General features: G+C 35.9%; 1 protein-coding gene across 6 annotated transcripts in view; it reads left to right on the top strand.

Moving 5' to 3' along the window:
- Nucleotides 1-23,795, top strand: part of ELP4 (elongator acetyltransferase complex subunit 4) — a 277,760-nt gene that overhangs the window by 97,657 nt on the left and 156,308 nt on the right. The gene's annotated exons all lie outside the window — the stretch shown is intronic.

Raw genomic sequence — 23,795 nt, 5'->3', positions numbered from 1 at the left:
AAATTGAGTTCAGTCAGTGCCAGTATTTGCTTGTGCCTCAATTACTTCTGCTGAATTTTCCTCAATGCAAATCAGGCAGGTTGCATAAAGTGGTGCATGTATTTGAAATAATTAATTTTCCGTAAAATGATGGATCAAGTCCAATCAACCTTCGTGAAATCTAAATAAAAGAATAGAGAATTAGAAATTAATTAACATTTTGTGTTGCTAGTACTTTATTATGCAGTCTAAACTATAAATAATAAGTTGGTTTTTTGATCAGAACTTTTTATTATGAACTGTTGATGATAACCTTTGACATAATCATCTTGTTAAAATATATCAGTGTAAGTACACTAACATAAATTTAATGTCACAAAAGGCATTGTAAATTAATAACATATCTTAAAGTAGAAAATTACAAGGTACAGAGAGTTTAAGAATTGACCCATTAATTATTTTTGCATGTAAAACTCCTCTCAAAGTTAAACCAATATGTATTTACCAGCTGATTTTAAAGGTGTACAATTCTGTTGTTAAATTAAATCAGGCCATAATAATTAATCATGTTACCTGAGAACAACCTGTCATTGGATTTTATTTCTTGTTTTGGAGACCTGTTTTTAATCAAATACCTATGTGGGAAGGTGTAGGTTCTTACTAACACACAGCTTCTGTTGCTACTCAAAATCATTCTTCCTTTCCCCACCTATGAGCTGTATTAATTTTTAGTAAGTATTTTCTACAGAGTGCTTCCTGCAAATAAAATTATGTTCATATCAAATTTGGTCACGGGTAGCGAAACTTTTGGTAAAATGACACTGATCTCAATATAAATGGCAAAAGATATTTTGAGCTAGCACAGATATATAATCAGTGGATGTGTTGCATAAATATTAGTTATACTTATGAACAAGTTTTTAGTAATATTAACAGTTTGTATAATGACTCCAGTTAGATTAATGTCTGTATGTACTTAATTACTTATATCTATAAAAATGCACTTAGATTTACTTAAAATATTAAACCTAATGATCAAGAAAAGTTCAGTGCAGTTTTAAAAAGTTAGAAAATATTCTTGTAATAATAGTTGGTTAACAATGGTATTTATGGTTTAACCATCATTTATGGTTTAAGGGTGCTCGCCATAATACCTTTCATTAAGAGTATTGAACTCGTTTCCCCAAACTGAATTATAGCAGGTGTTGCTTTAGTAACAAACACAAAGACTGAGCGTGTTGGTTAGCAGAGTCATAAGAGAGTCTCTAATGTTGTTTTTTTTTAAGTTGTCACAAGCAGAAAAGCATAATACATTAGTAAAACATGGCTTACTGAATACAGATATTTTATTTCTCCCTTCAATATAAAATTTTCTTATATGAGATACAGTTATAATACACTTATAACAATCTTATCAAAATATAAAATTAAGTACAGTCTTTCCAATTTCTTTTGCTCAGTTAGGAACTATAAAAATGACTATAACTTGTAGGTCCAAATATAGCACTTATTTTGCAATTCTCAGAGGTAGCACACACACAAAAAAAATCCTGTGAAACCTCCAATCATGTAAATGGTTAATCAGTTTACATACAAGCGGCTTTACGTTACTGAGCAACAAAACTGTGCATTAAATAATTTGCAGGATGAAGTTGTATTATTTATATATATAAATTTTTCAGTTCACAAGAGTTAGGATATCTTATGCATGATAATCTGCAGTACACTACTAATAAATTTGAGTATCTCAAGAGAGTCCGACAGTTTTTACAAAAGAGATACTGAAACATTTAATTTATAAGTAACATAAAAATAGGTGGAGTAATGTATTGTCCAGTGTCTGTCCTCAGTATTATCATTTAAGAGAAAACTGGTGTAATACAGAAGTATTTTACATGGAAAACTTACTCTGAAATTCAGTTTGTCATCCACATGCTGAGTTCAGAAGAGAACTGTAGTAAATGGGAATCTCTACTGTTACGACGCTATTTGATTGGGGTTTGTTTTTAGTACTCCTTTAAAGAAAATACTTACTTGGAGTAAGTACATTTAATTGAATGCATTTTGCTGAAGGAAAGAATATGGAATGGTCTTGAAGAAACTCAGTGATTTCAGCCAGGGTTACTTGATACCAGCTAAGCGTTAAGAAATTACCGTGTGTTCAGGATGTGGCAGAGAAAACAGACTCGTTATTTTTTCTTTCAAGGACGACTAAGTGTAGAAATACAAAATATATATGTACTTGGATGCTACCTTCATATTTGTGCTATTCTAAACAGATAATAGATTAGCATTGGGTTTCATAATAATTAATGGTTCTCTTGGTGGGCAAGGAGTAAATAACTGATTGGCTTGGTGTGTATGTTGGAAGTGGTAGAAAGTAAGGTATTTTCATCTAATTGAAGTAACATCCAAGGTACAGATGACATAGTAACAAATAAATGTCATATTTAAAATGAGCTTCATATGTACAATAAGTTAGATTGCTTTCATATGTAAAATGACTGTAGAAACTGAGCAGATTTTAGGCTCTTGGGGGATTTGTTAGAGAAATAGCAAATGGCCTCATATAGCATCAAATGGCAATTCTCCCTCTGTTGCTTTCTTCCCAGAAAACATCTTGTGACGTATCTAGGAGATAGAATTTTATAAACCGCAGTCACAGTTACTTTTTTAAATATAATTTTAGGTATTTTTCCACATGAGAGGTGCAGACAGTACAAAAGAGTTTCAATAAACAAGCAAATTATGTACTTTCAGATTTCCTTTAACCCTTTGATCTAGAATATCTAACCTGTACTGAGCTCCGCTAATGCTTTGTTTTAGAATCCGCAATAAGGTGATGGAGGTTTACTTCTTTTTCTGCGACATAGCGATTCGTCCTGTATCTCTTCCTCCTTGAATCTGTATTCCAGGTACCTTTATTGTTTTTTGCTTCATTCTCCATTTCATTTAGATATTTTGCTCTAGAGGAAAAAAAAAAAAAACTCACACAAAAAAAAGTTGCCTCTCACAGTTCGTTCTGTTTATCAGCTTGACCAATGTGACATTCATCATAGACATTGTAAATTACATCTCTACAGCTTTCCTTACAATCCAAGTCTGTATTTGTTCTTTTTCTTTGAAAGGAATCCCAGACTCTCCTGTTCCCTGCAAGATTCTACTGCCATATCAACAGGACGTTTAAAGTGTAAGCTTAATAAGTTTGTGGAAGTAATCTTATTTATATCCTGCCATTAACTAATTTAGTTTTCACCTTTAGTAAGTTCTAGAATTGGTCTACCTTTTGTGGCTAGCCTACAGTCTCTATTTTTAGAGGCTGCTACGTTACATTTTCTGATGAATCGTATCTCAGCTGTAATTACAGTCTTCACTGAATACCTCAGTAGGATGTGTCAGCAGAGAAGGTGGATTTCATTCTGAGTCATACCAGGCTCCTATCTCTCACTCTATGACAGTGTCTTTCACGGACATATCTTTCTCAGTTCTGCCAAAAAATTTCATCAGCTACTGTCTTGTCTTGCTTTAGACGTTTCCTCTTCATGTGATATTTTTAACATTCTCGACACTGAGAGGATGTCACTGTAGCATCAGCTGTGTAACTAAGTTTGATGTGGTCCCCTTGCCAAGGGATAGGATCTCTTCTCCCCCCACCCCACCCCCCGGCCCCCCAAATTATTTTTTAGTATATTACATCACTAGGGGCCAATGCTTGCATCTTGAGGGCTCTTTTCCAAAGACACGTCTTCTACATGACTCAGCACCACCAAGATCAGCTTAGTCACATTTCAGTGCTGTCTAGATTAGCCCCTCCTGTATTGCTACAGAAGTCCTCCAAGGTATTTTGACTGTATCTGCAAATCAGTTCTTTGTAGTAACAAAAGACTTGTTTTGCCTCCTGGTGTTATTTCGTCACTACTTAAATTGATAAGAGAGCTTTGTAGAGCAGAAGTGTCATTGCAATCAGTTTTTAGAACACTTAAGCTAACCTTTGGGTTGAATTTCAGTCTACTTTCCTTTTTACAACAGAATTGGTAGGTTTGGGGGAGGGGGGCTGCTCTGAATTCTGAAATATTTAAATACTTCACGAAATGATTTCACTTGTCTCCACCAAGAAACTGCAAGGCAAACTGCCAGAGTTTATTGTAGTAATCATTTGTCTCTACAGTTGGTGAGGAAACAAAGACATTCTGCCATATTAATAGGGAAACATCTGCCCTTCAAAAGAGAGAAGTCTGATTAAATAAAAGAGAATAACTTATACTGTCAGTATGAGAAAGAGTGTGGAATAATTAGTGAGAAATTATAGGTCAGGTGTAGGGTTTCTGTGACATTTTTGGTCCCTTTTATTAATCCTGCCAGTTTTTGCCAAATGTAGGCATAGATAAGAACTTCAGTGTAAACTCTTGGTTTTGCTAGACCTGTCAAAGACATCTGAAAGATTCAAAAACTATGTGATGAAAAAAATCACACACCATGATCTTTATAGCAAGATTCCCATTACAAAATGATGACTACCTTTTCTTTCTCCGCAGTCACAAGAAGAAAACCTTTTCCTTCACATATTGCATTATGCAAGACAGAATGAATTAAATTCATGTTTATGATAATTGTGTTATCCATTTTACTTGCAAGTAGAGAGGTGGTGGAAATAGAAACATATTTTAAGAGGTTATGGTAGAGTAAATGAAAGCAGTGCTGAGTGTATGAATAAGTCATGGTAAACACAGTTAAGGCACTTATTTTGGACTTAGGTAGCCTTTATTTGCCTAATATGAACATTAGGTTTGGCTTTTGCATATATAACGCCCAGAATATGTTCTCAAAAAGCCATCTTCTGAATAAACATGGTGAAATTACTGATACAAGGACCCAACACATTTTAAAATATGATTTAAAATGTATGCAGGGCAGAAGTGACATTGAAACAGTCTATTGTGACATCTATGTGTCTATTAATTTAATTTGCTTTATTATTTTTTTAAAAAAAGTTGAAAGGTGGCTTCAAAATTATGTAAAATAATAATCAGTATTAAGTAATGAAGCTCTTTATAAATAGGCAGAGCTTCTGGGCTTTTTTTTTTTTTTTTCATTTTGTTGGTGGATTTGTAGTCAAAGAATTAAGGCAGCCACTTCAGTAATGCAGCTTTTACCAAGTGTGGATATCCATCACTAACTTCCCCACTACCATCAACCAGACTGAGTCCATCAGCCTGCATTATTGCTGTAAAAAAAGAAATTGAAGCATTAGGAAATTGCTGAAGCACAGGAAATTCTGGCTGAATATGAGAGGGCACTTCTCTACTGTGAGGGTGACAGAGCACTGGAACAGGCTGCCCAGGGAGGTTGTGGAGTCTCCTTCTTTGGAGATATTCAGAACCTGCCTGGATGCCATCCTGCGCAATGTGCTCTAGGTGATCCTGCTCAGCAGGGGTGTTGGACTAGATGATCTCCAGAGGTCCCTTCCAACCTCGGCCATTCTGGGATTCTGTGACTCTGTGATTAGGAACTGAAAACAGGGACTTTACTCACTGAATTATGACCTATAGGCAAATAATACATGGCCTGATTTTAAAGAAATCACTTACGTAGAGAACTGTATGCCTACATTACTTTGTGAATTTTAATTTGAAATGTTTTTTTTTTTTTTTTTAATGTAACTGTAATAATTCAAAACTCTGCAAAAGCCAGAAATAAAAGCACTTCTCAGTGAGTTGATAGGACTGAATAGTGCAAATATTAAGAATGGATAGCTGCTGAATATTTTGAGCATGTTCAAAACCAGTAACTTTGTACACAGAGGTTGTGGTGCAGCACTTCTTTGGAATCAAAGTAGACCTGTGTAAAATTACAGTTTCAGGTAGTTTATGCATACAAGTTTTAACATTCAGATATGCAGATGCTTGATTCCCCACATTTACTAAAATCACAACTGAGAAATCTATATAGAAGTAGTCAATATGAAAAGATATGAAAGCAATAAAGATACACAGCAAAGTGATTTTACGATAGTAACTTTGACTATAAGACACATTCACCTGTGATTTGCAGTGATTCAGATCCGGGTGATGTTGAGAAAACACCATTCAACTGTTTTTAAGGTCCAAATAAATAAGGTGGTTTCCTACACATTCCATCTCCTCAGTTCTGTGGGGTTATCAGTTGACTCTTGTCAGAAATGGACACCAGTCTTCCTTCTCAAATGAGTTGCTGATGGATCGCAACATTCCCTTCTATGTGGATTTCCCCTTAAGCTTCTGCCTTATGATATATGAGGCTTGAAGTGTTTCTTGGATGTTAGATGTATTCACACCAAATTTCACTGTTCTGTGTTTAAAATTCTAATCCGTTCTACTGCTCTAGCTGATAAACCTTTCTTCATTCAAAAGACTTCTCACAACTGTTTTTGTCTTTGACGTGTAGTAAAGGTATAATAAAATGACTGAAAAGCAGTCTGGGCAATTATACTTCAGCAACTTCCATTGCTGTATTGTATAGATACGGACTGAGTTGACGTATTTCCAATCCCTCATTGCATTGTTGGTGTTTGATAAAGTATATATTCTCAGCTTTGCTTACAAAGTTTGCAGATGTAAAAGAAATCAGTAAAAACTCAACGAAAGCCTAATGCAATGTTACATCTAAATAAATTATTCCTGGCCCAAAACTACATATACAGCTCTTTTAGACATTTTTGGTTTGTGTTTATGCTAGTCATGAAATCACAGAATCACAGAGTCATCTAGGTTGGAAGAGACCGCCAAGATCACCGAGTCCAACCTCTGACCTAACACTAACAAGTCCTCCGCTAAACCATATCCCTAAGCTCTACATCTCAACACCTTTCAAAGACCTCCAGGGATGGTGACTCAACCAGTTCCCTGGGCAGCCCATCCCAATGTCTAACAACCCTTTCGGTAAAGAAGTTCTTCCTAATACCCAACCTAAACCTCCTCTGGCACAACTTTGGCCCATTCCCCCTCGTCCTGTCACCAGGCACATGGAGAATAGACCAATCCCTACCACGCTAGAATTAGAAGAAGGCTTTCTAGTCTTTCATTTCCATGGCAGTCTGATTTATTTTTTTTAATTACTTTACTTGAACTGTTCTATTGAGATTCTCCTCTGCTGCAGCCATTGAAGCAGTCCAGCACTGTTTGGCTGTGATCTTACATGGAAGAAAAGTGGAGATGTAAAAAATCTTTTTTAGTACTTCAGAGATCAGTCAAAAGAGAAGAGGATTAGTGAAATACCCTTTCCAGAATTACATAATATAAATTCAGATAAACAGGAATGAGCACTTACATCCTTGTGAACGTGCAGGCTAAGGAGAAACTCAGTGCTCAATAGCAGTAGTGACTCTTTCTATGTGCAACACCACATGTATATTTATATATGTAGATACTGCTCAAGGAGCTTATATAGGGTTAATTATATATATTATATATTCAAAATAAAATTTCTTTCTCATAAATGTTTTGTGTTTTGATCCTGGGTGAGTGTTAATGCAAATATAGATGATCATGCAGATCACCTATAGTGAAATTCTAAAAGTTGATAAAATGGTTCATGCGTATTGCCATACAATACAGAAATCTTAATGAAACTCTGTATGTAATGACCCACCCCATATGCTGAATTATTGATAGGTAATCATTTTGCTCTTCCATGATAATGTGCTACTGTAGCAACCTCACAGAACTGTAGAACAGCATCCTCTCAGATCTAATGCAGGAAGAGGGAGGCGCTGTTTTTGGAACTGAGCAATAGCAATCTGAGAGGTATGTTTTCAGCATATAGGAAGCTATTTGCTCTCCAAGAACTGAGACTGATTAGCAAACATCTCAGGCACAGCCACCTGAGCCCCAATGCTGATCTAGAATATTTTTCCTAGATGCTATAGACACTGTGCATGAATCCAGGTTTTGTCTGCTTCTAGATTGCTTGGCTTTTCTGAAATCAACATCTAATATGAAATGGATGATACTTTTTGAAGAGAAGATTTTTTTTTTCACTGTTTTTTGGAAGAGACGTTGAGGGGAGGAGGTGGGATACTTCGAGTCAGTTTCTTAAAGTGATTTACATCTACAAATCGTACCAGATTTCTAGAGTTCAGCTCCCATTCTTACCAATCTGAAAGGAACCGGCTGCATGTACAAGGATTCAGCAACTCTTAGATGCAATGAAATATGATGGGTACTTCAGGTTGACTTTCTAGTATCTTCATCAGAAAAGCTGAGTAAGGATTTCCTATGAACATTAGGTCATTTTACTAAAGATTTTAACAGATTCTAATTAACATTTGAATTTAATGTTTTTACATAACTTAGAGTATGTGCAGCCATTGAAGATGCTCTAAATAAGCAGTAAACGATTCTAACCTATTCATACTGAATATTTATGCAAATATGAAGTATTTGAAAATGCATTATGAAATTGGCTTTTTCTTCTAGGAGCATGTATGTGTCCCTCTTAATGTAAGCGTTACAGCATATCAAAATAAAGACCAATCCACACTCATATTTTAAAATGTCAAGCTCTTAATGAAAACATTAGAAATAAGCACAATTTCACTGATCAAGCTCTAGCTTGACAGTGTCAATAGCGAGCAGACCTATCACAACACAGTTTTGAAATTGCCTTATCTCTAACTGGGAGTCAAAATATGATTGTAGGATTCTTTAAAAAAATGTGTTGTTTCTACTTTGAATTTGTTATGGTAAGGGAAAAACAAATACCAGCTTTTCTCATTCTTGTCTGATTTGTCTCATGTTTTATGTGAATTACCCCTTTCGTTTACTTAAAATTGTGGGTATTCAGGACAAACTATGCTCGTAACTTATGATGTCATATCCACAGAAAACACTTTTCACTTTGTATGTGAGGTATGACATGAGGAGGTCTCTAGAAGGACTAAGTTACAAAATAATGCTAGTAAAATTACGTGATCTTTCATTTCCATGGAGGTATACTATAGATGACTGGGTGCCTTCTTGTGCTTCTCATTTTTCCTTCTGTTTTTTTCTTTTACTGTACACATGCTTGTCATTTCTCGCAAGTTATTCATGCCAAACCTATTTAGATGATCTTTCCCACACATCCAGTGTTGAAATGAGATACGTCTATTTTGATTCAGTTAAAGTAAAGTCAGCAGAAAACTACTTGGAGGTTACTAAACTGGCTGTCAAAATAATTGTGATCTTGTCGACACTATTAATAATTTCCTACAAGCACGACATATTATTAGAAATAATGAAATTATTTTTAAAATAACCAGACTGGGGGTTGACAGAGAAATGGCAAAGTTTGGTATTATGTCATGTGTTCGTACACCTATCTGCCCTACACCTTGCTCCTACTCTCCTAGTGTTTTTTTCTTAATTTCCAAGTGTTTGTGTGAAGAGAGAAGTGAGCTTGTGTTCTTCTAGCAGATGTGCTAGAGGAACAGTAGTCTCCGAGTGGGAGTTATCATGCCCACACATACTGCTGCTGATCCTACTTCATCCCACTTACCGCTGTATTTTCATTATAAGCTTGGATTCTGTTTCCCTCTGTATTACAAGGATGTTACAGTTCTTTATTCTTCACTGACAGCTGGCAACAGGTAATGCTGGCTGTTATTTTGTTCACCCTAGTGAAGCACATTCATTTCCAAATATAACCATGTTTTGTTTGCTGTATTTTGTTCTTGGTGTGGTTGAATGCCATCCTTGGAAAGATGTGCATTGAGCTACTATTGAATAAGTGGCTTGCCTTCGGCATTCATGAGTAAATTCTGTAGTTTTTGTTTCAAGGCTTTGACATGTCATCAAGTGTAAATCTATTCTAATGCCAAAATCCCTCTTGATGTCTGATGCCAATCAGTAGCTTTTCATCTTGAAAAAGGTAGTGAATAATTTGCCCTGTGGATATTACACAGATACCATATATGGTAAGGAACAAAGCGGGGAATCCCATACCCATTTTTAAATTCAAATAATCATGTTAAACCAGTTTGCTTTCCTAAATACCATTGGTAGTCTGGTACATTTTCTCGCTTTCAAGTGAATATTGAATACTTGTCTAATTTGCATATTTTCGATGTGTGGAAACAATATACTCTTTCTGCTGCAGTATTTTATTTCATGAGTAGTAGCCAACATGCTGAAATATGTGAATTATATTACATTTGTTATTTTAATAGGAAACTCAAATCTTTTACCTCCTTCAGCTTCATTAGTGGGTTTTTCGAAGAAAAAATAAATAAAAGGCATTTGCTGTATAGGAAGGTCAACATTTGCTTTGTGAACGCAGTTTGCACCCATGATTTAGAATTTCAATGAACTGTAAGCCCTAAGAGTGTTGAATTAAAGGCATAAAACACTGTAGTTCACTCAAGAGCTCAAAAGTATGTAATTTCTTTCCTTACAAAGGAGGCCTACTGAAAACCTAATGAACATGTTTATGTAGTTGAATGGCACTCATATAGTTTGTACTCTGAAGAAAGAAGCAAGCAGAGCTTTGTACTTAACTCCTTTTCAGTCCGAAATATTACAAGATTTTAGGGTACGCAGGGATTGTTGCGATTATATAATCTGACCTCCTGCATAATGCAGGTCATAGCATTTTACACAGTAATTCCTGCATCGGGGCAGATAAATTCTTCAGCTGTAGTGAACGTTTTGTGCTCAGCATGATTGGTTTAAACTGCTACCTGATCTTAAATCTTATATTAGTAATATTAGTAATACCAGTGCTATAGGACGTTTTCCTTATAATTTGTAACGATGTTTAACCTTTCACCCAAAGTTACTCAAAACAGATTGCATACCTTAATTAAACTTCAAGATATCAGTATTTAAAAATGACAAGTGGTGTATATCGTTTTCAGCGTAGTCAAAGATAGAATTTAAACTCATAATCTTTTGGTTTAGCCAATTAATCGTAAAAACATTAATTAGCTGATTCACTAACTAGTGATGATTTTAGGCTGAAAAATTCTAATCGTAATTATAGTAAATGGATTTTGTCAGGTTTTAAAACTACTTAAAATTCCAGTAAAGCCAAACTGCTACTTAAAGATATTTGTTACTTGCATATCGGGGTTCATGTTCTCTTTCTAAAATCTCCAAGGGTGCTGCATTACATGCTGTATGCATGTATGGGCTGCCTTCACGCATAAGAGATATCAAAGAACTTTTAACAACTACGTTTATACGGGAAATCATCCATGTATCATTTAATTGCAGCATTCAGTAAGGAATAAAATGCAATAGCTGTCCAAACCCTGAAAACAAAAATTTATTTTGGAAAAATGTACAAGTTATTTTATCCAAATAAAATATCTGCTAGCATTAAAGTTGGCAAAGATTAATTAATTATCAAGGGTAGGATTTTGCTAGATCAGGGTTAATAGCTGACCCCTTCAGAAATGGGCTCTCTAATAGTCCTTGACAGTTGAACTCTAAATCTTGTATCTCGTCTAAAAGATCCAACAGTAGGACTGATAATCTGATAACTAACTACTGAAAAGTAAATAGCCAAGGAACAATATGCCATATACCTTTCAGTGTTCTTCCATGTGATCAATTGGTCACCTGCTTTCAGTTCATGTCAAGATGTTGCCAGTGTTCTTACCGTTTTGTTCATTCCCTGCTGTCTGTATAGACAAACTCAGGAGGATTTAGCAGTGGGGCAATGACGGCAGCGTACACGAAAAATGCTGTGTTCTAAGTCCAGTCTCTCTAGCAATAATTCAGTGCTACTTTTATAGGAAGCGGTATGCAGTACCTCTCGTCGCTGAATTATTTTGCTGATACTGTTTTTGATGTTTATCGTGGTAAAATAATGTAATAGTATAATCAAGTAGGGACCAACGAGCCATAGGGATCCGTAGGTATACAAACAGAGTGGGCAGATACTCTTTACTCTATCCAAACAGACACCTGGCAGAGAATAAACACATAACATTCAAGTAAAGCAAATAAAGAGATTGACACCACCAAATGTCATATTAATGGATTGTTCCGCTGTATTTATTTGATGAGAGGAACTTAGAGGAGAAGCTAAATTAAGAAAAAATCAGGCAAGCAGCATTGAGCCCAACGGGATGCTGACAATGGGGCACCAGAGCAGATAACGGAGATGTTAAGTGAAAATGAGGCAGGGGAAGGTAGAAGCAAACTGCACAAGGCAGAGGAATACTGGCCAAGTGGGTAGGAACTTTTCTGAATGTCCTACAGTTCTGAGGTCTAGCTAGGTCTGGGTAGCTTCTTTTCCCTTTTTGCTCTCCAAGCAAATTTCCTACCACAGAGAAAGAAAATGGCATGTTGCTTGTGCAGCAGAATATATGAGCTAGGACAAATGGTAAAATACACTTAGATCTTTGATCAAGGCTGCTCCTCACTTTCCGTTCTTGTGGCAAGCTACTGAAAGTGTAACAAACAGCAAAGCAAATCTGGCATTCACCAAAGTCCTTCCATTCATTTTAGCCCTGTGGGTGAGGGATCTTTCCTGCCCTTAGTGACGTGTTAAAGTGACTTTCCCATTTTGCTAGGTACTTTTTTACATCTTTCTTTCTTTCTGACAGAAAGTTATCATCTATGGTAGAAATGTTCAACCACTCTTCCTCTGTAGCTAACTTCCTGTGGGGATCCTTGGTTTCAACAAACTGTGTTTTAAAAGCGTATTGACCTGCAGAACGCTACTTCAGTGCAAATAAAATGGGTGGCAGGTGACCTACAACTTTTATACAACAGAACTGAAGCATGTCAGCAGCAGTTAAAATGCTAAATGATCCTTAGCACCCTTCTGTACAGTGGGAAGAACTTTTATTTTCACTTCAGAAAACAAAATTAAGAATATTTTACCAAAAGCCAGGGTATGTTACACTGGGCAGAATTTTGGGTTTCTGTCGCTAGATTTCTTCCAGGTTCTCACTGCTGACACAAGAAATCTCAGTACTGGAGAAGCTGGGTTTTCTCAGTCATGGCTGAGCACCTCAGTTATTGAGCCATTCTCTATTGGAGTAATTCATTAAATACATGAATTGGAGAAATAAATAAATTGGAGAAAAGTAGAGATATATGTGAAAAATTAAGAGGATAATAGTGGCTATGGTCCATATAAGGAAAATAAATTACCTAAATCAAGATATCTGTGAAAAACTAGAGTGAAGGAAAAGAGAATGTCCTGGAGTGAGAATTTTTGGAGTGGAAATGTAAATTACATCAAAATTAAGAACAAACTATTTTATTTCCTTCGGCTGAAAGGTTTTTGTGACTATTTTACAAGCTTAGATTAAATATATATTAATCTTGCAGTTCCAACCACCATATAAAATAATTCAGTAAATTACTTATTTTTAACTTACTTTTAACATTTGGACATCAAATAGATCTACTTTCTTCAGTACAGGGGTCAGATTTAACATATGGATTACCACTTGCAATCAAGCTTGGGTTCACAAACGACCTCACCTTGCATTGCTAAGTGGCTACGATGAAACTGCATTCAGTGAAACTGAGCATGGACACAATCTGAAATCTGGATGTAAATGTTTTGTTTGGATTCTTTAGTTTTCCGCTGTACCATAGCAGGAAAAGGACATACTCTATGAAAGCCTGTGGTCTCCAGGAACACTGCTCTGCTGCTAAAAACAATTATAGGGAATGGTTGCTGGGCAATCAGCCGTCAAGTAAACTAAGATCCCTAAGCTTTCCCATACTTATCTTGATTAATGATTTAGCTAGTCATAAAATACAGTGCATTTGTAATTGAAATAGAATACTTAATGTTCTTCAGCAGAAATAAAAATATGTCTCATCTGTAAAAGCCAACACTTGCTTCTGGTTGAAATAAGCTGTAATGAATATTATAAATTAAATAAAATTGATAAAATTCTCTAGTATGTTTTAATGGCAAAACCTTTTACATTTACAGTGACAAGTAATAAAGAAATTATCAAATTTGTCATCATTTGCAGTTCAGCTGACAGTTTATGAATATTGTTTTGAAAAAAATGTTACCTGCTGCTCAATTATTTGTTTTCAGCAATAGCAAGGTCTGATCCACCTTTGATTAGCATTCATAGAAGGCTACCCGTGTGCTTACATAGCACATGGATTGAGGTCTGGGAGTCAGATGGGATTCAGAAAAGCCAAACTATAATGTTACAGAAAATAATTATCAAATTTAATTTCTTCTTTGGTTTAGCTACATAGTGTCTAAGCTTCTTGTTGTTAACAGGTAAATATCAAAATAAGTAGTAATATACCAAGGTAATGCCTTTGGTATTCCATTTGAACAAAATCAAAAGGCATAGTGAAAATTATCCTTAAATAAAAGTTAAATACAAGTTCTGTAAAAATATTTAAAGATAGAAAAATGGTAACCACATACAAGAGACATGAATTTCCTTCCAAGCGTCCACGTAAATTTTCCAACAAAAATATGAAAGTGACATTCATTCACAATGTCAGAAGAATATTATCTTTATGCTTTGGCTCTACAGGCTTAACACATGCACTAACTTCTTTATGATGTGTTCTATCTTAGGGCTGTTTTCAGCATGGTCTTTTTATGGGGCTATATGATTTATAAAAATGCTGCTTCCTTGACATAAAACATATGTTCATAGAACCATAAAAACACTGCTTATTTTGGGTACCCAGTACCATTAATAATATCTGAATTGTTAAAAGACAAAACATTTTATTTTCATTGTGGGAAAAGAATTTCAAAGTTATCCTTTTAAAATTGTTCTCTCTTAGAGACCAAGAACTAGGTTTAGCTAGTGCTAATGAAATTTAGTCTATCTTAGATCAGCTAGCTGAGTTTATCTTAAGACACTTGTGCCACTGCAAGTCTACTACCCCTACATAATGCAAAGATGCATTTATATATGTGTGTGTACTATAGATATAAATCTGTATGTATGTATATATAGATTCTCTTCATAACCTTCAGGGAAAGAAAGGCAGATTAACTACCTTAAATCTTTCAGGTGTAGGTCTTTTATATGCTTCAGAGAATTTGGTGTTTATTTATCTACTTCTTAAAAACATCCGTTTTGCAAACACATTTTAAGACAAAGTCTATCTTCCGAAATTATTACAACTGAAGTAGACAATATGCAGAAGAAAAATGAAAAAGTGGGAAATGCCAAAAAGTAGACAATGGTTTCAATGTATACCTAGTTAATATTTATTTTTTGTTTTGCAATTACTGTATTATTTATCACTAAGTAGTTAACATCCTTAATAATTAATTAATTTCATCCTATACAGGGGATAGACCCTTAGTGTACATCTTAAAAAAAATAACTTATTTAATATATTAACTATATAACAAGCTTTAGAACAGGTCGTAGTAGCACTACTGATAGCAGGCAGACAGGTAGGAATAGCAGTGAAGAGTGCTTTTTATCACAAATGTAGTTCTGTCTTTGATTTTACATTGTATAACACACCAAATATTAAATTGGACAAAATAATAATAAATTCATTGTGATTATCAACAGGGAGACAATATTATCATTTCTGATCCACAGTATTTTATTTAGTGGGACTAATGAGGTAGGTGAACATTTCATGCACTTAAATAGTGTTTATGCCTCCTTTTAATGAGGCACGTAACTTATTTTCATTATGCCTTGTGTAGTTTCTGATTTCTTGTATGTCTTTCTTGGTAGAAGAAAATTTGAAAAGAACTTTATAAAGGTACCTAGCTAGCTGATAGACTTCATTTCCTTTCCATTTGCTTGCCCCAGTTTTGTGTACAGGGAAATAAATCTGTTCTCTGTTCAAATTTCTGTGCAGGATTCCTCAGAAGAAAAATCTTTCAGTATAATCCCATGAGTAGTTCTCTTTTTCATCTTGAAAGGAGAGAAATCAGGAGGCCAGACCAGAAAAGTTTAGCTGTGAGTTCAGCTTCCTAGTAAAGCTTCTTTAGATCTTTTTGGCCTGTTTTTGTGTCTGGTTGCCTTACAGTATCCTTTGTGCTTCCTGCTGGTCTCACTCCCAGCAGCAGGTAGAATCCAAGCGAAAAAGAAGGCATGAAATATCCAAAAAAACATAGAAGACACATTCCCAAGTGAGATAGATAAGGCTCCTCCTGATGCCTGATAAAAATGACAGGAAAGCTATGCCAGTGGCAGGCATCCTTCAGCAGTCTTTACTGAGTAAAGACCAAGAAATTAGCTGCTCAATACAACTCCAGTTGTATTTGGGAACATTCCATTTGGTTTGCACTTCTCTTTCCTCCCCAAATTAATGTAACATGAAGTAACCATAAGGAAAACAAATTATAATCCATTTCATTCTAGTAACTTCAGTTCGAACAAGATAGATGTAGGAGAAAAAATCTGTGTGATTTCACGTAGAGAAAGAAGTAATGGAAGCTATTGAAAGATTCAAATCCTATAAAATATACTAATGTAGGGAGGATAGAAAAGACCAAAGGAATTTCTATTTCATTTTCCAAAGTAGCCTCCAGGCTCATATACTGCAGATACGATGTCTTGTAGATCAGGTTTTTGACTTACTGAACATTGGTCATGCTATAAAGTGTGACAGTGTGTCTTTTTTTTGGCTGGAAGAGGAAAAAAAAAAAAGAGAGAGAAGAGTTCTTTTCCTTCCTAATGTTCTTAGGATATCTTTTTAATAGAAAATGTGTTTGGTTTTTTTTATTCAATATCAGTTTTTTAATGGCATAAGATACGGAAATGTATAGATGCCATTTTGATTGTGGAGACCCAAGACGCCAGCCCATGGTAGTGTGTGCTGATACGTAGGGCAGACACTCGGAAGAAAAGGTCATTGTCAATTTCTTTGCAAGAGAAAATGTTTCTCGCCAGACCTTTCCTCTTCTCCTGAATATCCACAAGAGAGTAAATACTAATATTATTAATATTAATATTACGTGCGGCAGCTATCTTCCCAACTAGTTAAAAATAAATTTTGTGTTATTTAATAAGTTCATTACAGACAGCAAATAAATTTGAAATTGAAATACTAAATTACACTTAAAATGCTTCAAAAATGCTTTATGTTCATTTCTGAGCTAGGGAAAGGCCATGAATGCTATTTTCACCTCTTTTTGATGACTGCTGCATCTTTTCCCTTCTTATCTCTTCTTGGTAGTTTCCTCTTCACACCTGAAAGCTAAATATCCCCCAAATCTCTTCTATATATTTTCTTCATTTTCAGATGTTTTGTGAGAGTGGGTTTTCTTGGAGAAACAGGCCGTCACTTCACTGAGGCTGTATTTTTTTATTCACCCAGCTCCACATGTACCTACCTAACACGTCATCTTTTTGAACTGGCAGACTTCATCTTTCCTGTCACATCCAATAGATACCTATTAATATGTCAGAATAGACCTTGGAGTCCCAACATGGCACTGACATCCCCAAGCATATCTCCTCATCTTGTGGATCCCCTTGACTTTTAGGTTGGTGGCTTTCTCCTGAAATTATTGATCATTTTTATTAAAGCTTTTTAGTCTATTTAATGTCAGTGTCTATTTTTAAGTTGCTGATAAATACTAGAAATGGTAAAAATGTAAAGGAGCGAGTATTATACCAGTCACTGGTTTATAGTGAGAGTGGCATGCATTTTGAAAACCCAAAGCAAGGAGAACATTTCAGCTGAAGATAACTGTATAATTATTGTTTGTTGTAAATAGGAATAAGCAACTTCTGCGATGTATTTTCTGTACTTTGTTTCCTTTGATTTCCTGTACCTTGTATATGAGCCTAGCATGGGGATAGAACATTTAACCAAACTGTAGTGTCAACTACTAAAAAAACAGTGTAATCTGTAGCATATTACTTGGGGATTTATTTATTTATTTGTCTATTTATTTATTTATTTTGACTCTCTGGGCAATAATTCCATGTTGTTTTGGAAACGGTTCCTTTCAGAGTGTGCTCTCCATAAGTTCTGTTATCCGTAACATGCTGGAGAAAAAAAGGAAGATAATGACTCAAGATAAACACGTGAAGACTTTCACAGGCTACAAGCTCCAGCATTTTGCAGTGCATGCCCTACTTAGCAATGTCTCACTGGGTATGTGATAAGATTGTTTCAGGATCTTCATGACTCACTACTCACTATTTCAAAGCGTCAGATATTTACATTATTTACGTCCTCCAATACGAAGGAAAAGTCCTACATAGTTCTGTTTACTTTCATTAATAATTTTACTATATACTAAGTGAAAAGTTCTGCTTACTTATTTTTCCATAGGTGACATCACTAGAACAAAGATTTCCTTTTTTATTTCCGCTTCGTTTAACTTCTGCGAAGAAGGATTTTCTTTTTCCAGCAGTTACTCTGTATATTATTTTTTAAGTTCTTAAAAAGAAAGTGCTGTATAATACTGGAGCTCTTATGCTAACTAGAATAACTTAGTTCGCGAAGGATAGTCAATTGGATTTTCTTACTTGGGTTCAACTATTTAGCAGTGGTTGTGGAGCTGCTGGAGTTTATAAGGAAGTTCGGGTATGGAGTGCCGGGTCAATAAGGTCATGAACTGGATTGCTAATGCTGATGTTTAGGTTAACATTTTTTAACCTGATATTCTATATAATACCTGGCAGTTATTTTTGAAGTGACAGATTTTTGGCAACTACCTGATGTTTCTGAGGCTACAGCAGTGTAACAGTAACAGTGAAGGAACAGTTCTTTCAGAAGTGGATCATCTGACAAATTGAAATAAAATAAACAAGATATTAGGTTCAGGAAAACTAAGTTAAATTACAAAATCAGGCTCTCAATTCCTATGTGGTACTGGTGAAAATATTCTTTTAGTTTGTTTTTCCTGTAGTTGAGCTGATGAATTCTCGAATGAAATGTAATCCTTCCAGCAAAGCTGGTATACTTTTGTGCACAAGTTGTATTTTCCCAGAGTACAAGCTACATCTAGCTTATAATAATAATGGCTTCATAGAATTTCCATAACTACCTTTAAAATAGAAATTTTAAGTCTTGGCATTACCCAAGCAGCTTTCAGGAGCGCAAAGAGCATACAAATACGTGCTGTAATTCTCAACCAGGTTACACAGACCTTTCGAATTTCAGATTTGCTAATACTGTAGGAAATTAATGCATCGTCCAAAATGTGGTGTGCACTATAATTGTGCCGTAGTTAGTTCACATTAAGTTTCAATTAGACAAGAATGTGACAGAACCATTTAATTAGTCAATAAATATCTGTTGCTGGAAGTTGACAACCTGGAAGGTAGTCTGTTCTGGCGTTTTTTATCCAGCACAAGTTCTGTCAGGCAGCGTGTGTCACTGGGTGTTGTGCAAGATCTCACCTGAAACTGGAACACGTACGAGTAAGCAGTTTTAACTTTGATTCTCATTCTGCTGTTAATGATACGTTGACAAGAAGGGTGGAATTTTTTTAATAAGAAAATATAAAATTTCAAAGTCTTGAATAACAAGCAGTCTGCGTTGCTGGTGCCATATTATGTAACGTAGCAAACTGTCTTTCCCCCACATATGATGTGTGATGTGCTTAAGACTTAATCACCCAGAGTTGGTACGTACAAACTAATTAAAAGGGTGTGATGATGTGTTTCTCAGAAATAATTATAAAAATCCCAGTGTTATAACACAATGGCATCAAAAAGATTTTCATTCATTTTCCATATATTTTCAAAAAGATTTGTTAAACTATATTGTATTAACTTAGGTAACATTTTCCTTAGGAAGAAATATTAGTGCCTACGTATTTTCCATCCTGCATGTACATAATTATGGTCATACCAAAAAAAAGTTAGAAGCATACAACCTCTTCAGAGTAAGGATTTTAATAATAAATCTTGATTCTTAAATCTGTGCTTCCTCTGCCCATGAGTAGTGGGAACTCCCCTAGGTAAAATTTTAAAGAATAAACATTGACCGTAACTGTCTTTTCCTTTTTTGTTTGTATTTGTTGAAGAGCTGCCCTAGTATCTGTTCAAAGACACATGCTGTAACAGTCGTATTTAATGTTGAAATATGTTGTCATTGTGCTTTGCAGTTTTGCAGTGTTAAGTTATTGCTTGGGCTTGGCTTTTTTTTTTTTTTTTTTTTTTTTTTTTTTTTTTACAAGTGGTGATGTCTTCACCTCACAGGCAATGCAAAATATATGCAATGTATTGTACCTTTTGCAAGTACACACAAAGTGCTGATCTCTAGTGGAGGTATTTTGCCTGTGCTACCCTATTATTTTTAGGTAAGCAGTTCAGTGACTTCAGGAAGTGGCCCACATAAGCTGGGAGACACCTCGGAGAGCTGGTGGTAGTATTCAAGAGAAGTGAGGTGCACCCGGCTTTAACAAGTGCTAGAAAATATTCATCTGGCCAGAGCTGTCTAAAGCCAAGAGCAGTAGTCCTCAGAGTGATCAGTGACTGCAACTGCAATCCACCTCTGACTCTGCATCAGGTCCACCTCTTCTGAAAGAGGCTATTGCTGGCTCTAGAATGGAAGAAAGAAAGGTAGCAGAGGAGGAAGAAGAGGCTAGGCAGAAATTGCTCTTCCTATCGGTGCTCAAAACTCTCCATCATTTCTGCAGTTGTTCTGCCTGTTACAGTTTGGAAGTCAGGAATCACATGTAGCCTTCGCTTGGTGTGATCTTGTTGTTTTTCCTGGTAGACGAGGACATGGCAGCCAGTTCATTCTCTCCTCCTCATCAGAACTCTTGTATAAAAGCTGAGGGATAGGAAAGTCGAAGAAGAAACAGTCAACTGTTTTCCTCCCATGCCTTGGAGGATATTTTTAAGGAGGATGTAGCATTATAAAACATTATAAAGAGAGTGTTGGAGGACCAGTAAGAGGTTAGTGAATGGGGACATACCACCATCAGAGTGAAAAGACTGGAAAGACCTCGATGTTCTAGGTGAAGGTATTAACTTAGAGATAAAGAAACTGTCACGAGGAATAAGGAGAAAGATTGTTAAAAATAAAAACCTGAGACCTGAACTGTTAATGACCAAATGTTTTTAATGGATGCTACATACAAAAGATTTGTTTCTTTACATCTCTGAAGAAAATGTGTGCACCAGATAAGTATTGTGCACCAGAAATCAAGGGGAAAGGCACGAGTTATCAGTTGTACATGGAGGAAATCCTTTCCTGCATTTATTCTTGCAGCTGAAGTCCTGATTTACTTCTGGAGGCTGGTTCAAGATTTTTCTAGATTTCTATTGCCTTAGTAAAATCTAGTTCTCGCTGCTAATGAAATTGGCAGGCCTGCTTCCTCCCAGAAGACATTATCTCCTAAACGGGCACAGGATTAAACCACGGATAAGTAATGCCAAGGTATTCCTTTGGCCATCCCTGTCCTTTGCTGAGTATGGATCAGAGGGTCTGAGAAAAGAAAAGGTATTCTGGTTAACAGGCGCTTCCACTCGTGGCGCAGAAAACTCAGAGCAGCAACACCTACTTTCCTGGCAATATGCTCTTAAAAAAAGACATGCATTATTGTGACTTACAACTTATTGTGACTTTCCTCACAATACCAACAATTCTAGTTGAATTAGTTAATAATCTGCCTGTATTTTTCCACATTTGTGTTCTTCTATCAGTGAGGCACATCTCTACATGTAGATCTTAAATGCTCCCTTGGCACGGTATACAGCCATGTCTGTCTGACCTGACATTTTACTTGATTCCTAAATGTCAGCTGAAGCTATCTATCTACATGGCATCCAAATATGTGTTGTTGTGTTTATGATACAAGCTTTTCTTTGTCTGGTAACCAGCATTTTTGGCAAGGACAAAGAAGTGTTAAGTCCAGTTTGGTCAGCTTTTGACAACCTCAAGATCCTTTCTCTTCTGAGAGATCTGTATGGCAGCTACACTGAATCTTCTACATATTTTTACCCTCAATCACCAGTTCTTGCACATTTTCATGTCCAAATTTAGCTTATAATGGTATAAAATTTATCTGTCAAGTGAACTAACCCCAAACTGTCATTCTCACCATTTTAGAAACATTTACAATTCCACCGGATTTAGGTATGTTTACTATTACGGATGTTGCAAAGAACCTGTGCTTTTTAAGATGAAAAATGCCAGGTTCTCAATGTTTTTTCAACCCACTTTATTCTGTTTGAATCTGTTGCCCATTGGGTTTGTAATGTTGTGGTTTTATTTTCTCCAGGTGGCAGCATTGACAGTTGTTCTTTATTTATCATCCTTTCCCCAGAGTTTCTGTTCTGTAACTGTTTGACCCGATAAAGTAATTCTTTATATATTGCTTATCAATAGACGCTCATCACTCGTGGGTTAATCTGGTTTAGCGCCAGGTCTTCCCTTCCTACAGAAAACCCACAAGAAGTGGTCGTGCGGAGGAGAAGCGAGAGCTGATGAGGAAGTGCACGTAACTGGTTTTCAAAGATTTCAAAGTGGTTGCTCCCGTGGATGGAGCTGCTTCAGAGCTGAGCAGGAAAGGAGCTGCACCTCTCCGTTTCACAGGTTCTGTGGCTCTCCGATAAAGGAGATATTTTGTCCTACTTTGAATCAATCTTGCTTCACTTCCTTCTGATGAGAGTTCCTTCAGGTCATGTGCTGTTAGCAGAGCCTCTCTGTGCACATTAACACCTGCCAATGAGCCAACGTGCTGTATCGATGCTCAGCCAGCATTAATTCCTATGAAGGTCTTGACTGCTGTCTTTGCCACCTCTCTAAGAACAGTCCCAGGAGTACTTAATCGTCTCTGCCCTTGTCCCTGCTAACAAAGTCCTACAAATCTTCAGAACTGAAAGCTAAGAAAGTCGAACTTAGGCTACAGAAAAGTCATTTCTTCTCCAACTCTCTTTTTTATTTTTCTGACAAATACCAAATTCCAATGCCTGTCTTGATGAAGTGTGCTAAATACTTTTTTTTATATCGTATACTGTTAGCAGTAAGGTGAAAAGCAAATCTAAATACAAGGCATTTGACTAGTTTGCTAGTGAAATACCCCCCTGTGATATAGGAAGCTAATGTTTGGGAATAGTCCTGACACTGTTGCCACCAAGGGCAGTGAGATCAGGAATAGGGAAGGATAATGACTGTTGGCTCTCAGTGATGCATACTGAGTGCCTCTCAGAGCCTAGCTGGCAGCAGTCGCAGTGCAAACTGTCACTTTCTTAGTCAAATCATAAGTCAGATAGAGACGTGGCTTTCAGATTATAAAATAAGAAGCAGCAAACGTACAATACATTGGAAAATGAATCTCTCTATTCTGCTTAAACCAGTGAATAGTGGAGGTTAGGGTTGCTGAGTAAGCACTTTATGACAAAGGCATTCATTATCCTGGGGAGAATTATCTTAGTTGTGAGTCATACTCCGCTCTTCACCATCCTGGTTCCTTATTTAACCGAGGAGAAACAAAATGCTGTGGGTCAAAGCCCAGCTTTGTATACTCAAAACAAACACACACCCCACACTCTAGAGTCACAGTCCATTCATATATAGTCACTTTGCAATACTTTCCAAATCAAATGGTTAGATAAGAGTAAAAGGTGGCGAAAGAAATGTGCATGTACAGTATTAAAGTAAATGAATATTAGACAGTCAGCTATACAAAGAGCACAGATTAAACCTGTTTTTTTAAAAAAAAATAAAAAAAAAAGTTCTGGGAGGAGAATATACACTGTAATAGTTGTTTTGAAAGTTCTTTTTTTTTGTAAAAATAACTGTATTTAGGCTAGTGTATTATCAAAACGTCTTAATTAGAAGTAAAATAAATAAATAAATAAATAAATAAATAATGTTCTCTTATATTTGAATGCAGACCTTGTTTTCACCAGCTATGTTTTCTGTTACATGTTTCAGATAGGCAAATATTTCATCACTTCA

Source organism: Oxyura jamaicensis, chromosome 5 (genome assembly GCF_011077185.1).
Source record: "Oxyura jamaicensis isolate SHBP4307 breed ruddy duck chromosome 5, BPBGC_Ojam_1.0, whole genome shotgun sequence".
Taxonomy (NCBI): Eukaryota; Metazoa; Chordata; class Aves; order Anseriformes; family Anatidae; genus Oxyura; species Oxyura jamaicensis.
The sequence above is the reverse complement of the archived record's forward strand: the minus strand, read 5'-3'. Positions and strand labels throughout refer to the sequence as shown.